Source organism: Antennarius striatus, chromosome 2, assembly GCF_040054535.1.
Source record: "Antennarius striatus isolate MH-2024 chromosome 2, ASM4005453v1, whole genome shotgun sequence".
NCBI classification, from domain to species: Eukaryota; Metazoa; Chordata; class Actinopteri; order Lophiiformes; family Antennariidae; genus Antennarius; species Antennarius striatus.
The window spans coordinates 18,779,157-18,788,590 of NC_090777.1; positions in this window are offsets into that span (position 1 = coordinate 18,779,157).

The following is a 9,434-nucleotide window of genomic DNA, read 5'->3' on the forward strand; positions in this document are numbered from 1 at the left end:
AAGCTGTTTTATGTTCTCCATGTGTCTAAAGGCGACCATCCATTTCGTACTCCGCCCACACCGACACCATGTTGCCCCCCCAACCCCCCTCAACTTGAACTCACCTGCTTCAGCTACTGAAGCGAGTCGCTTCATAAACTCCTCAGCGGGTGCCAAACTCCTCCTCAAAAAAACCTTAATATAAATTTATTTACTAAAATGTCATCAAGCAGGCATGTTTGGGGGGGTGTTGTCTAAGAAATCCAAATGAGGACTGTTTAATCTGTTGATAGCCACGAACAACGGCTGTTAAAATGTTTGTGTCATCATGAAGCCCAACATAGTCTGCACTGCACATTGCCCAGAGTTCCTGGAGCTCGCCAGCAGGACCACATCTGACCCCCATCAGCGGAAAAACCACCCAGGTGGATGCACCACCGCCACATGGGATAGCCATTCCAGCTGCAGAGGTGGGGTCCAAAGCGCCGTGTGTCAGGAGCCTGTAAATCAGGCCAAACTGCCTCTGACACACACAGGAAGGAGGCACGCCACACCACAGGCGGAAGTGGTGCAGGAGAAGGCCAGGCGCCGCAGCCCGGCCAGAAAATGGTAGAATATCCGCAGCTAGGGGCCAGGCGGGCAAACACACAGCAGACGCTTACACAAACACACGCCGGCAACCTCACGGACGACGAGCAAGCGGGGACTGATGTTTTTACTTTTAGCAGCTGTGATGTCTGTGAAGTAGCGTTGGTGGGTTTGTGGATTAGGAGGAGATCTAAACAGAAGTTTTTGAACACGCCCTGAGAACAACAGTTAAATGGAGCGCATTCATCTATTGAGGCTAGAAAATACCTTTATAGTGAAAGATGAAATCTAAAGTTTAGATTTTTGAACCAAACAGGGCATCCCACATGTCGGGGCCGACACAGATCAGGAGCCGCTGACATTGATACGGTAGATCTTTACCAAGCCATTTCTAGGAACTTGAACATTGCTTTTCATATGAATGTGCTATCGAGCCAGCCCCCCCCCCAACGCAACAGAAGGTCTAGATGGAAACCTCGCTGTGGTGTGCGTTGGTGCTGGAGATTGCACCTTGGGGAGAGCCCTGATGAAAGGGACACCCATCCCACTCCCACACCCACTCCCTGTGCCTGTGACTCATCCTCTGTGGCTCACCATGGAGAGGTTCCCCTCACTTTAGTGACAACACTTCAACTTTCATATCTTTAGAATCAGCTTGGTGTAACCTGATGCGATTTTTCCATCAGCCTTTGTGCCTCATGTATAAAAATGTTTGATGTGACAGGAAACCTCGTTTGACCTTTTCTTACCCGAGCACCTTTTACTACAGCAAAAAAAAAATTCTTTGGTATGTGAGAAGAAAGAACAGCACCACAGAAGAACCCACCTTCACAGCCCTACAGGGAAATCCTGCCATTAGTACATAACTAAATGCACAATTACTGCTAAGACAACAGTGATTGTGTGTGCTCATGTGACACGACTGAAAGACAAGATTGATTCTACTGCAAGGGTTTAGGGATATTTACATAAGCATATGACAATTTAAAATAGGTGTGAGTTTACATTTCAGAGCTAAACTGAAGAAAAATTTAAATACATTTCTTTATTTTATTATTATAAAATATAATCTTATGCATATATATGTGATTAAATTTTCAATCACACATATATTTTAGCACAGATAATCATACAGGAAATGCCTTTCTAGTTTAGTAAAACTTTTCATAACTTCTTATCACTAAGCCCTTTACATTAAACAGTCCAAACTGAACACTTCATGACAAAATCAAAACATTCTGATGGGTGTTGTAATAAATTTGGTTTATTCACGCGTACTAAATATTATACTTGTAGGTAAAACCTATGGCTAAACTTTTCAGGGACATTTTGACGTCGTGTTAAATCATAATTTTACCTCTAAGTTTGCTAATTATAGTGTGTCGGAGCCTCACAGGCCTCTCAATAACCTCCTCCTTAAAAGCAGCATACTGAAATTCACTGAACATTCATGGCCACTCTTTTGCTAAGATTTATAAGATTTCACCATGAATGTCTTTAAACTGCACTGACCTCCTATCAGATCATCTGGGTTGATGTACTTTCACGTAATCAGTGCACTGACACTCTTAAGCATGTCATAAAGCAGTACACTGTGAGTACCTCATTAACATGGCTAATGTTGAGTATGGATCGGTCTTGGCTTGGTAGCAGAAATGGGAGGGTCTTACAAAACTCAAGGTTAAGGTTAATGTCAGCATCAGGGTCAGTTTGTGAAGAAAGCACATGGCTGAAGAGGTGATGTAATGGTGGAGAACAAAAGCAAAATATAAATACCAACAACTTAGAATTTCATATTGAACTATTTATTTTTTAAACAAACATAATGGCTAGCAGATATTTTTTGTGTGAGATGCAACGTTCAAATATTGAATCCCTCACTGCTGTCAAGCCAAACACGTTGACAGTGTTCAATTTGCGATAATGTACCCAGTGGAAATTCACGTACTACACATGCAAGTACTGTATATTCACATTTAACATCCTACATGTGTGTATACAAATGCCTGGCGATGAGCTGGCGTCTTATGTGGGGTGTACCCTGCCTTTTCGCCCAAAGCTGGTTGGGATAGGCTCCAGCAGACCCTTGACCTGCAAAAGCAAAATAAGTGGCTGAAGACGCCTGGTCTCCGAGAAAACAGATGGAGTAAATAAATAGAAGTGTTTGATTTAACTCATTCACTGGGATCATAGACTGAAAACGATCAAGCATATCTGACTGAAAAGGCTTCGGATAACTACTGAAATTCTTTCCATTTTCCACAGCTATTCGCCGTCCATTTGTATCCTCCCCTCGTCCGACGGGAGCCTCCCTAGCGCGGCCCCAGCCTTTGCGCCGTTGTTGGCAGCGGCCCCGGAGCCGCAGCGCTGCCGGCGGGGGAGAGAGGTAATAAATAACCCGGGGAGAGGAGCGGAGACCGCCGGGCGGTGCACAGTCTGACCTGACAAATACTCACTGGAAAACCATCAGAGAGCAGGAGCCCACCCCTAGCGCTTGGAGCCAGCCTTTCAGACATGAGCTGCAAAAATATATAGGCCTGTCCTGACTGGAAAAAAGAGAGGAAGACAGACAGAAGCGGCGCCCCCCCCCACTCCTCCCTCCCCAACCCCCACCACCACCACCCCCCATCCACAGCCAGACACCACCGGAGACACGGCGGGAGTAATTAACTATTTAAAGCAGAGTATGAATTTCTTTAGAAGGCCTCTGCTGTAAAGTCTTTGCTCCAATTTCCTCGTCGAAATATTCAAGATGATCATTTTTTGGCGAAAGTTAAAGAGAAAGAAACAACTTTTGGCTTAAAATATCACCTTTCTTCAGGCTAGAGAACATCCACACACCATCCTCTCTTCAGCCGCTGAATCTGATTTAGATTCTTAGTTTAAAAACACTGCTTGAGTCGGATCACACAAATTAGAAAGTAACACGTTTTCCCACACGTATAAACAGGCCCAGGAGTTGATCTGCTGTTTGCTCTGTTCTGATCAATTCAAAGCTTTGGGGGTACAACTATTTGTTCAACGTTTTTCTCAGCTAATCAGACACATTAACGTTGAGACGCACTCAACTGTGTATGGAAGCACGTATTCAGTCGATAGCAGTTGTGTCAGTGAGATGGTCTCACCTTGAATGTGTGGATCCAGGTTCCGTTTATAATTGATAACCATACCAATGGTTTCAAGATAGGAGTTTTCTATCACCTTCACAATCCAACGCACACAAATCAGTTTCATTTACTCACAATGTTACTGGAAATGTTTAACGATATCGTCCTCTTTGCCACAGAGCACCCGGTCAGCAGGTTTCACCAGATTATTTCTAACGGTTACTTCAAAGCAAAGGCAAAATTTCTTGCTCAATGCTACGAGACACAAAGTCAACGCAAAGCCATGAGTAGACACAACTTCACATGTGGCTACATTAGCACTGCAAATGTTCTGACACAAATAGTTTGAAGACAGGAAGTCCATGTTTTTCATGTTATTTGCACCCACAGACTACTGTGTTTAAAAATGGTCCACATGGATAAGAAATTTGTAGGTAAAGCCAATCAGCATTGGGATTTTCCAGACGTCACTGAAATCAGTAGGACATTGAAGCAGGAATGAGGACAGGTTTACCACACCTGTGTGAAAACACCCCGAGCTGTGTGACACATGTACCTGTCAGGAGCAGACAAGCTATTAGCAATTGGTTATTTGACTGACAATTTCATATCTTATGAGTAAACTGCAAAAATCTGGTGGCAGCACAACGCAAAGTCAAGTCGTATTTATGGTCATTTCAGTGATTTGACTCATTGGTTTATCGTGTGTACAATATTATCTGGGGTGCTGCTTGAAAACAACCTTTATATCTAACAGTTCTGTAAAACAGTTCCTTTAATTAATATATCCATTCATTCATTCATTCTTGAAGATGAGAGAAAAAACATTGTCCCATTCTCAGCCCCTTATTTGCCTTGGGGGTCAATGGTCAGCTTGAGCCTATCCCAACTGGAGTCAATCCCAACTGTCTACGGGCAAGAGGCGAGGTACACCCTGGACGCGTCGCTAGCGCATCGCAGAGCTACAAAGATGAACAACACCTCACTCACACACTCGCACCTATGGACAATTTGGAGTGATCAGTTTACCTAAATTGCATGTTTTTGGAGGTGGGAGGAAACCGTTGAACCCAGAGAGAACCCACACAGACATGTGGAGAACATTCTAACAAACACAGAAAGGAATCGAACACAGAACCTTCTGGCTTAGAGGCACTGATTATGGCATATAAAAATAGTACAAGTTAGGTTAGGGTTAGGTTAGGTTAGGTTAGGTTAGGTTAGGTTAGGTTAGGTTAAGTTAGATTAGGTTTAGATTTAGGTTTAGAGTTAGTTTAGGTTAGGTCAGGTTAGGTTAGGTAAGGTTAGATTTAGGTTAGGTTAGAGTTAGGTTTAGGGTTAGCTTAGGTTAGGTTAGTTTAGGGTTAGGGTTAAGCTTAGGGCTGGACTTAAAAGAAAAACCCTGACTTGTGAGGTTTTTTTTACAGTTAAGCACTGAAGCAAAAATGAAATTAAACCATGATGGTCGTGAAGAAACGCCGTATAAATGTGCATCAGATCAACATTTCACTGGAGAACAGGAACAGCATTAAAGTTGTGACTTCAGCTCCCTCCATCTGCTGGTAATTCAGACCACGACGTCTTATTTCAAAAGTTTTACCTTTTCTAAGAAGTTTTAAATTAAATTTCCCTTCATTTTGGTGTTCTGAACATTTTGACAGTGCTTGGCCCGCTAAGCCCAACCCTCTTTGTTTTGTAAGGTAGCCCTTGAGCTACATCTTCACAAACTGCTCAAACAAAAATTTCCTCTTAAGTCAGGATTAGAGCTGAACTAGTGTGGGACCAGCACAGCCCTGCAACTCCACAATTTCAGAGTTGGCGAGCAGGCAGTGCGGTAACATTAGACCCCGGCGGGGGTGGAGGGTGGGGGTTATGCTGTCGTGCCGGCGCCCTTGGCCTCCCCCGGCGGATCTGTGGGGTCAGGCGGCTGTCTGTGATCTCACACAGCGGCTCTTCCACATGGGATTTATTTTCTTGTTGGATGGGCAGGCAGGCGGCCCAAGAGGATTCTCATTTTAGACTAGCGTCTGTAGCTGTCAACGCCAGCCGACAAAGGCGAGCGGACACCCGACCCCGCGTATCCTCCCTCAGCACTCCCCTTTGGACTCCCCCCTCCTGCTCCATCCTCCTCCCTCCTTCCCTGTTCACACACAACACATGGACAGCACACTCACACAGAATGATTCCACCGTCTCATTTAGTCCAAATTCAACTTTTAGGCATGATGAGGCTGGAAATGATGAACTTAAAGATTCTAAGCCACAGTTTGCGTTTTAATCCGGGCTTCATCTTAGATCATAAAATTCAAAGCCAGGTCTATCGAGCAAAGAAATGCACAGGCTCCCCGTCCTTCTCGGCGCCGTTAATAATTCGTGCAGTAAAAGATAGTGTGCCTCTCTGAGTTTGTGGGAGTTATTGGAACTGTATTCCCGACCATATTTGTGCGAGGCAGTGATAGGAACATAAATTATTTCTTATCTCTTCCGCAATCCATTTTTCAAAGAGCTCAGTCTGTGTTTGAAGGGTAACAGCACGGCATCCGAAGCCCAGATATTAAGCTACATTAGCCTTCAAGAGAGCCGCCGTAATGATGGTGACTGTGTAATGTGAACAGAAACCCATTGATATGGACAGAACCATGGATGACCACAAATTAAAGGCCATTTAGAAATCCAACAAGTTTTACACAAAATAAAAAAAATAATAAAAAAATCAAGAATCACTGTGTTTTGACCACATATGTCCATCTATACACATACACACACACACACACACACACACACACACACACAGTATATATATATATATATATATATATATAAACTGTCCGCTGTAGTAAAAATATTTGATTAATTAGAAATGCAGCAGTAGATCTGAATTTAGAGGCCAAAGCCCTCATAAATCACTCAAGTAACTTTTTCAATAACAAGGTCTGCTTCGCTTCTGCCAAAGGTCAAGAGTTTTTCTCTATGTCGAAAACATGTCAAAAAAAATATGATAAAAAATTTGAGGGAAATGGAAAAAGAAGTGTAATGTCTCAGCCTGGCCAACCCTGGAACTCTGTTACACATGCAGAGATTCAGGCCCTGTTCACACGGCAACGTTTCTGCGCAAAATTTAAGTTTCTTCTTTGCATTTTGAAAAAGTTATGTGTTTTTGAAATAATACAGAAATAACATCTGATAACACTGTATATATAGTTGACCCTCTCAGTTATGATGCAGCAAATCTATTTCGGAGGAAACTCAATAACCCCAAAAGAGTCTTTGTCACAAACAAAAATGGGCAATCCTACATTATTTTGTTCATGATGTTTTTTCTGTGTGCAGGAAAGACGTTCAACTTCAGCAAAGAGCAAAAAACATACGTGAAGCACAACGGATCAGAGCTCATCATTGCTCTGAAAGCCGTCACAGATGGTGTCAGCTATCACTCTTTGCTGTTTAGATATATTTTACAGCTTGGGCTGATCTGCAGAGACAAAATGACAAATGATGAATATCAGGCTCTCCTCTGCAAAGCATTAATGTCTCCTTGCAAAGAATAAACCCTAGCTCTTCAAGCTATTATTGATTTTTTTTCCCTGTGTGATGTGAGACCGGCAATCAGCACTGTGGTTCAAAATAGCCCTGAAACTGGAGCTGAGACGTCGATGAGTCGCCAACACATTTCAATTAGCAAGCCGCCCCGGCCGATCTCTCCCCTGGGGCTCAAAGCACAGAGGGTCAGACGCACCCAGCCTGGGTCCACATATGGTCCCGCCTCAGCTCAGATGAGTCCGATAAGACACACACACTGATAATTTATGCATGTCACATTCAACTAATTGTCCGTTTTCTAGATCTTGCCCTTCATTTGCAAAATGTGAACCAACCTCGTCTCTGAAAGCTCGTTTAGTTTGGAACGTCTGTGGTGGAAATATATTTCTCTTTTGCAGTGCGGCCCAGAAGCTGCTCACATTATGTAATATCGAGATGCAAAATTATGCAAACCGTCCTTCTTTTAAGTAAAATAGCTTTTGTACTTCATGTTATTGTACATATTCTCTCTCAGATACTTACAGGGTAGCTGTATGTCTATGTTTTTCTTTTTTTCTTCAATACAGTAATTAAAAATGAAGCTAACCCATTAAGGAGAAGTGAACTCTTACCAAAGATGATCTACACATCCTTCTGTTCCCTGCCCCACCCTGGCAAAAAGTTTCACGCAATTATGTTCAGTAGTTTTTGACATAACTAAGAGTAGGGTGTTGTGGTTTGAATTTTTATGATTCTTTTCTCATTTGCTCCCCTCCCTCAAATTCCCCTGGTAAACAAACCCACAAACAACCAAACAACAAGCAAACAGAAAGGGGTGAAAACAAAACCTCCTTTGCAAGAGCTTTGTCCAAATTTCAGCTGACAGACGAAGGTACACAAGTTTAAGCATTTTTACTGATAAAGATAACATTACCAAACTGCTGACTGACAAAAATAAAGGAGGCGGTGGTTCAAAAACAACTTAAATGTAGATTTTAGATCATAGAAAGGAGCAGCTGGAGGAGCATCAAATCAACAACGGGTTCTAAAATGCTTTGTGTGTTTGCTCTCCGTCTTTTTCACGCTGCATCCTTTGACAGATTTCATCAGCAGCAGCAGGCTGACATTGCCGTTGTGTGTGTGTGTGTGCATGTGTGTGTGTGCATGTGTGTGCGTGTATGCATGATCGGGTGTTTGTACGTGCTGTACATTCTCTACCGAGGGGCCAGGGGGTTACGGGGGAGCCACGGGGCCGCGGCGACAGCTCGCTGCACCCCCCGCCCCTCGGGCCCTTTGCTCCTCGCCTGGCTGGCAGCCCTGCATCAACACTCACCCCGCCGCCCCGCCTCCCGCTGCTAGGAGCCGATCGATACGGCTCTTCGCCTTTCATCTGACCAGCGCTTTGCAGGAGCCGCACTTCCTGAAGAAAACCCAATGCAGCAATCCTCTCAGGGTAGCTTATTGTCTGTGTGTTCATACATGTGTGTGTGTGTTCATACATGTGTGTGTGTTCATACATGTGTGTGTGATCATACGTGTGTGTGTGTGTGTGTGTGTTCATACATGTGTGTGTGTTCATACGTATGTGTGAAGCCGTGAATGAGAACGTCTAGGTGAAGGAGACCCAGTTGAAAAACGCTATGATAAATGAATGTATATGACTTTGGCATATGTTCATTTACTAAAAGACACACAATCATAAAGCGGTGTCACGATGGGAGGGAGAGCATTGTTTGAACAATGCAATATGAGAAATGCTCTTCTGGTTTTGACCAGGACATAAAAGAAATGAGAGGAAATCCTTGGGTCAATCCTTCACCGCCCTTCAGAGTCATCAAAATAAGAATTCCTTAAAGCTTCAGCAGGTGAAATATGTTCTACCTGGGCTGACCCTCAAGGCCGAGGAAATCTGAAATATCTTTGTAAATACTTCAAAAGCAGGACAGGGAACATTCATTTCTCTCCGTTTCGCCTCTGCTCAGTGGAAAGCTTCCTGTGTTGTTCGCGGATTGGGAGTCTTGACTCTCGCTCTCGCCTCTGGATCCTACCCTACAGTTCTCTGACTTGTTTGTTGAGAGAGTCTTGACTTCCTGTGTGGAGGAAGACGAGGCTGAGTCTCCTCACTCAGCGGCGAGGTGTTAAACAAGAGAGGCTGCTCGGGTCACGCGGAGGTCAGGTGAGAGCACCACCTCCCGGGACGAAAACATAGCACATATGGAAAACTTTTTAAGAAGGGTGGTGC